Here is a 7,618-nt window from a genome sequence, read left to right on the forward strand (position 1 = left end):
AGCTGAACGAGACGGTTCCTCTCCATGTTCACGGCACAATCTGTCAATCAAACGTTCATTATAAGATCTTCTTACGTCTACAAATCATCTACAACTCAACACAGCAGAAGCTGAGAACTCCTGACTGTCCTTTCTTTAAGTCAATGAATCTGAGATCACAACCTGATCGTCTCCTTTTTATAGATATCATAGTAATAATATTAAGTGCGCTTTCTCCTGTTATAATGAAACGTAGAAGTTGAACTTGGAAGTTAAGATACTGATAATTAAATGTTAATGATAATTCATTAACATTTAAAACTGCCAACTTGATGGATTATTGTAATGTAACGACCCTTTCTTGGTGAATTAGCACCATTTATCATAATGTATGAATTATTAACTTTTGCTGAAACTAGTGGCTCAACAGCCAGAGAGTTCACAACCAAAGAATTGTTTTTATTAAAGCTTTAAAGCGTTTATTGAAGATTCAGAAGGCGTTAGTTAAAATATTTAACGCTGATTTAACAGGAAGTGGAACCAAAATAATGTGTATAAAGTATAGAAATAACAAGTTTGACGTGATGATCTTTAGATAGTAACATGTATGAATGAAGGTGTGATCTTTAGATAACACTTCTCTGGAAAGCTCCATGAGCTTCATTAATACTTAGAAAGGTGTAAATGTAAAGTGTGATGGCGTCGGGCAGCAGGGATATCCTCATGTTCATGTTTATTAATGTTCTCTGTGAAATAGTTTGTAGGAGTAAATAGTTTGTAATAGAAACACTTAAAGACCGTTTTGTAAATAATAAAAATATTCTCAGGGTTTAGATAATATACTCAGAACTACAGTTACAGACTCTGACTCGCTGAGTTCAACCGGTGAACGCTCTCAGGACAAAAGGTTCACGTCACTGAATCCGTCAGCTGACTTGCTTCTTCAAACACATTTAGAGGTTTGTTGTGATCATCTTGGACGTGATCCAGCCAACAGTCAACAAGGTGTGATGTGGAGGATCAGTGAAACTCATCCATGTCTGATGAACAGGTCCCGAGTTTCCCTGTGATCCAAACAGGGTTCCTCACTTCACCTAGAACAGAACCTTTAAAATGAACCAGCAGAGACACTCTCAGGTCTCGTGGAGGAGCTCCTCAGGGAACCGTGCTGGGTCCTCTGGGATTCCCACAACACGAGCTGATGTACCAGAGTTCATTAGTGTTTTTACCACATTGTCACTATTAGAATAACAGAGCATCTGCATATTTACAGGAACCCTCAACGGCTCCTGAGAGCTCTGATGCCCAACAGGCTGCTCTAGAGTCAGTGCTTTACAGAACAAAACCAACGGAACAGAAACCTCTAGGGTTGAAAAAAGTTAAGATTAAAGTCACATAAACCATTTTCTATGAATCAAATATCGGACTACGGTGCCAATAATGAATTATTGATGTGGATCAGTTTCAGAACTCATGATCATGATTGCTCTAGAAGCCTTTAGGCTACGTGAGACTTTTAGTTGTTCCACTGACGTCGGATGTTTGTCTTCTGTGTTTAAGGTTTGAGCCACTGTTCTGTTACATTTCTGTTTTTGTATTCATGTTTTCATGTTTTCATTCTTTTCTGCTGAATGTATTTATTTATACAGTCTTTCTAGTTATACGTGTAGTTTGGGTTGCAGGATAATTAAGCACTCTTAAAGATAGAGCAACATGATTCTTTGTAGTACGAACATTTTTCATTTAGTTTGGGGATTTAAACTCATTTTAAGATGAGACAGACGGACACAGGTTTAGGTGAATGTACAGAGTAGACAAATAGAAATATAGAAATGTTCTTTTAATGTTTCTCTCTTAACTGACAAATCTCAAAACACTCAGTGGTTCTGATCGTCTGTTCAGCTAGTGAAGGAGATCAGAGAATCCGTCTGGAGAACAAGGCGCGGCCTGCTGCACAGATTATGAGTTTTGATTTCAAACAGTTAATTACAGATACATATTATTTTCATAATTATAATTATTATAATTCACTGTTTATAATAAAATATTTGTTCTCCATGTGAGTCGTGTCGATCCAAAGAGTTTCTTTGTGTGATGAGTTGTTGTGTGTATATGGATTATGAGTTATTGTTGTAACTTAACTGCTAAAGCGAACATGTTTTTGCATTTGCAACCACAGAGCTTCTGCTGCATTTGCACCTCGACATCCGGTCTGTGATGTGAGACTCTACACTGAACAGAACGTCAGAGACGGTAGAATGCAGCCGCTTTCATCCGTAAACAGGAAATCTAGTTTCCTCTTTGTACGCTCGGAGGTTTCAAGCAGCTCTCAGCAGTTCTTACAAACTTTGCAGCAAAGATGAAGAACATCTTTCCAGGTTTTGCTCTCAAAAAACTCGGCATCTTTGTCGCAATCGTTGTGATTTTTATTCATAATGATGTTCTTGACAAGGATCTGAAGTGTAATTGTGAAAATAGAGATCTTGGCTGCTATTGCTACATGGCTATGCCATTTTTTATTTTACTTGCTTTACAACTGTGGACGGAGAAGATACTGAGCTTTACATGTGTCTGTAGAGAATGTGTCTGTGGAGAATGTGTCTGTAGAGAATGTGTCTGTAGAGAATGTGTCGGTAAAGAATGTTGTGGGGATTTTTGTTGTCGCACATTACCAAAGCTTGTGAAGGCAGGTTTGGTAGGTCTGCTGTGGGTCGTATCCGTGTTAATCGATGGAGACTGGTACGTCTGCTGTAGGGACAATAGAAAGTTGGCCTGCAAAAAAGAAACAAACCGCACAGCTGAGGAACAGACGGCCTTCGCTGAACTGAAAATCCACTCCTGGGTGAGTTTTTGTCTTTTATCACATCATGGGAGTGTTCTTCCATCAGTCTGAGTTATTTGCTCTCATAACGTATAGTAACGTATAGTAGTGTATAGTAGTGTATAGTGACGTAACGCATAGTAGCGCGTAGTAAGTTACTATGTGTTACTATAACATATAGTAATACTATATAGTATACTATAACATATAGTAACATATAGTATCTGTACAAAGTAATGTTCTACACGAGGCTCAGAGATGATTTTATCTTGTATCTGTCTATGAAGAATATCTTGAGCGTTTACAGTCTTGTGCTGTTGAGACGATTCTCTCACGGTGACGTGATGATATGAACCAATAACTCTGGAGATGAACACATAATTCTACTCCACCGTTGAAGAGACGCCCCGCTGCACTCGTCAGTTTAGACATTTTGATCTATTTCTCTTCCAGAACTCGTCTTCTTTCAGACCAGAAGAAATAAAACATTTATTTTACTACTTTATTGATTTACGTCTAAAGATTTCTACTAAATTCACCAAAAGTTACCATTAGATAATACCTCATTTGCATATTCAAACATAACAGTTCAGAAATCTTGTAACACAATAAAGAATAGTCTTAATGTGAGTACTGAGCTGGTGAAGCTTCATGGTCATATATATTCATATTGTTACCTTGTTCACCTGTAGTGTGTCTCCTTAATGAGAAGACTGAAGCAGAAGCGTTCGTGTTAATGCAGAATGCTGAATCAGCGTTGTGTCTGCAGAGTGCATCAAGAACACAGAGAAACGTACTCTGTGGGAAGTGACTCATACTGTATATTTGGTGCGTTACAAGTTTAAAAAGAGAAACTGTGATCTTAAGGTAACGCAGTGAGATGCTTTATTGCAGACACGGCTGTTTCTGGGAATCTATAACCATCTCTGTTTCCTCTCTTTCAGGTTATCGGCATGTCTATACTCTGTGGTATCCTTGTAGTGGCTGTCATCATGTCATGTTTGGAAAAGATGAAACGCTTAAATGACAAAGAAAATCTGTACAACAAACTTCGTTTTGACGAGGAGGAAAATGTTCTGAAAGAGATTTTGACAACAGCAGCAAAAGAAAAGTTGGAGAAAGAAATCAAGGGGAAACTCCGTGGTGAAGTGTGGTGGAAAAACGTGATTGCAGTTCCAGATGCACCTACTGGAGCAGCAAACCAGGTAAAGAACCAACAACTCCTGTTGGCGCCATGTTGAGCTTCATGTGTCTTTGTCATTTCATCTGGATTTTAGAGGCTTTAGCGCTCCTTCACTTTCATCCACAATGAAATATGTCCTTTATGTTTCCTTTATGAAAAGTCTCTCAGCGTGAAACTGTTTGTAGGACAGAATTCATCTGAGAGAACAGAACGAGAGGTGAATCATCCGTCTGTGGGTTACACGTTCTCTTTAGACTTTTAGCATCGCCACCAACACTACCGTAACACTATAATAATAATAACTAATGATGATGATGGAAGTCGTGTGGATCAGCTGTGACTGACATGTGATGAGTACAGACGCCACCAGAGGTCGCTGCTCCATCACTTCTCACTGATGTATAATATAATATATTAACCAGATCAATGTATCACACTGTGAGTGACAGGCAACAGGCCGACATGTAACATCCAGGTCACTCTGAGCAGATGTTGGAAGTGAAAGCTGGTGTGTAGATGGTGTCAGTCAGGTTCTGGGAAAAGGAGGGAAAGAAGTGGAGAGTCTCAACAGCAGCCAACATGAAGCAGATCAACCTCACTGCTGCTCTGCTGTCTGACGGAGATCAGAGCCTTCAGGTTCAACACCTGCTGAACCTGCTGCACCTGCTGCACGACTGAACGCAGACGAGTGGACGCTGATAGAGCATGACCATGACATGTGACCATGACACCATGGTCACATGGTGTATAGAGGGAATGTTCAGGTGTCTGCTCACCTTTTGTCCATGTTTGTTCTCCTGTAGACAAGATTTGATATTGTGTGTCCTCTGACTCTTGGTGTATTTTGTTATAATATCACTATTATTATTATTATTATTATTATGACTCTGTTTTCATGTAACTCCATTTGACTTTCACTTTAAATTGTGTTTCTCTCAACAGGTGCATCCTCTTTTGAATTGGAGACCAGGTCCATCAGGCGTGGATGTACAACATCGTGCTGAGACTCTTGATGATCACCTTTAATCAGTAATCATTATGTTAATCATCAGACATGGACTTTCCTCTTTGTAATGACAATAGAAACATTATCTTGTAAGATGATTTATATTTTCTGCTTTCTGCTCCCAGTGCTCTGCTCAACCTAATCATGTGCTATAATAACATTTAGATTTTCATCAGTTAGCTTTTGCTTTCACAGCTAATAGTAAGAAGTTAGCATGCTAACGTTCTGAGTTCATCTGTGTCTCTCCTTCATAAACTCTCAGATGTGTGACGTTGTAGCAGTTTCATTTCTCCAAACAAGACACTGAAGAAGAGAGTAGAAACTCTACCCAGCTTATATATATATATATATATATATATATATATATATATATATATATATATATATATATATATATATATATATATATATATATATATATATATATATATATATATATATATATATATATATATATATATATATATATATATATATATATATATATATATATATATATATATATATATATATATATATATATATATATATATATATATATATACACAGCCTTTGTGTACTCATCCAGACTGTTGGTAGCAGTCCTGAAGACATCCCAGTCTGTGCAGTCTAAACACGCCCGAGGATCTTCCATAGCTTCACTGGTCCACTTCTTGAATTTCCTCACCACAGGTTTACAGAGCTTGAGTTTCTGCCTCTAAGCAGGAATCAGATGGACCATGACGTGGTCAGAGAGTCCCAATGCAGCACGAGTTGATTGTGGTGTAGCAGTGATCTAGGATGTTCTCCTCTCTGGTAGGGCATTTAATAAACTGTCTGTGTTTGGGGAGTTCATGGCTGAGGTTTCCTTTCAGGGTCAAGTCACCAAGGACAAAAACTAAAGAGTCCGGGTTGGTCCGCTCCACACACCGTATCTGTTCGGCGAGTGTCCGCTGTGCTTCCTGCACGTTGCTCTGCGGCAGCGTGTAAACACCGACCAGAATGAATGAAGCGAACTCACGGGGGAGTAAAAGGGACTATGTCCACTTCTTATAAACAATCTATAACTCCTATTTATTTTTCAGTTGGCCCCTCACTTCTAAATCCCTTCTGTTGAAACATCTTCATTTCATTTTGTGTTTGAGGGAACACTAACATTAGGGAACAGTCGCTAATGCTAAAGTAGCTCCTCAGGGATTGAAGCTGTCGTTGTTTCATTTTGCCAATCAAACCGCTGACATCAGTTCAGATTGTCAGGACTCTGGCTGTTAGTAGTTGTTTTGTTGTAATTTATTGGCTTATTGTTGTTGGGAAGATTAAGCTAAGATGGCTAACGTGTGTTAGCGTTAGTTGTCACTTGTTGCCACGGTAAATATTACTGTATTGTGCAGCCGGATGGAGATCAGTCAGACAGAGTCGGAGGACGCTGAGACTCAGGGATTATTTAACGTTACCGGAACTCAAACTCTTCACTAACCGGCAACTTGATGGCTGACGACACACCTCTGATACCACATGACACCAATGCCATCATACTATTGGCTCACCAGCCTCGTTAGAAGTGGGAACCAAACGTCAGATATCTTCAACACACATAAACAAAACATTCATTTTGGAGCCGTCAAAATGTTTTAAATGATTAATTAACGATCACAATATTTCTTCAGGGTATAAAATAAAGATATCATCTATCTTCAGAGGAAAAGAGATCATTTTATTTGCAACCTTTATTAAAGTAACAACTACAGACACAAAACCACCACAAAGAGAAAACACAAGATGCTCTTCCTCTGTTTGTAGACAGACCTTCAGTTAAACTGTATAACTATGGAAGTATTGATGAGACCAACAGCTTTTCAGACTGTTAATCGGTTATAAACAGTATGAATCAAGCAGCTAAATATGCTACTGTACGTTAGCAGTTATTAGTGTGTGGAGGTTTGTTTGGTTCTACATCAAATACGTTAAATAACCAACAAATATGATGTTTGCAGACTTTGTGAAAAGCTGCTGAATTACTCTACAACCATCAGAGGTCACTAGAGGGTGCTGCTGCATCACGGTTTCTCCTGCAGTCTTTATGAAAACAGATGTTTCCTCTTCTAAGACTCCACGTGTCTCATTCCTGGATTTACTCGTTACGTTACAGATTAAAAGTCCTGAGAATATGAGATATGACTCTCATCACATTAGATTTGATGTTAGAAAATACCACAATTTATGAGTAATTATTGAATTATAAAATGTTTTTTGTTTTTTTCCCAGACAGAGCCGACAAGAGGACAACAACCAGCTGAGGCTCTTTAATCTGTTTCTGCAGAAATAACTTTCATTTTTTATATTTTCTGTATGAAACCTTTAACTCTTCAACATGATGATGTCATCTTTATACTTTTTATCTGAAGTTAAAGGAAGATATTTCTAAAAGAGAAAGAGTTTCAGATTCATTGTTTTCAGTTGTTTTTGTTTCACTGCATTTATTCAGATGAAACACAAAGTTATTGTAAAAGACAACGTTCACATACTGTATGAGAAACTGAATTAATAAATCTTTCATATGAGCTTAAAAAAAGTGATTCAATTTATCAATTATCTAAATTGTTGTTGATTCATTTTCTTTCAATTGACAAAATAAAAATTCATTGCTTCA

At 37.9% G+C, this 7,618-nt stretch overlaps 2 long non-coding RNA genes across 2 annotated transcripts; both read left to right on the forward strand.

The window, feature by feature from the left end:
• The first annotated feature begins 2,266 nt into the window (after positions 1-2,266).
• LOC142932483 (uncharacterized) lies at positions 2,267-5,259 on the forward strand. The gene is made up of 3 exons (XR_012947476.1): positions 2,267-2,821; positions 3,745-4,005; positions 4,926-5,259. It is a non-coding gene; the product is annotated as an uncharacterized LOC142932483 (long non-coding RNA).
• A 282-nt stretch (positions 5,260-5,541) lies between these two features.
• Positions 5,542-7,618, forward strand: LOC142932482 (uncharacterized). Its single transcript, XR_012947475.1, has 2 exons — positions 5,542-5,784; positions 7,234-7,618. It is a non-coding gene; the product is annotated as an uncharacterized LOC142932482 (long non-coding RNA).

This window comes from Anarhichas minor, unplaced genomic scaffold (genome assembly GCF_050575085.1).
Source record: "Anarhichas minor isolate MPS153535 unplaced genomic scaffold, ASM5057508v1 ptg000056l, whole genome shotgun sequence".
Classification (NCBI taxonomy): Eukaryota; Metazoa; Chordata; class Actinopteri; order Perciformes; family Anarhichadidae; genus Anarhichas; species Anarhichas minor.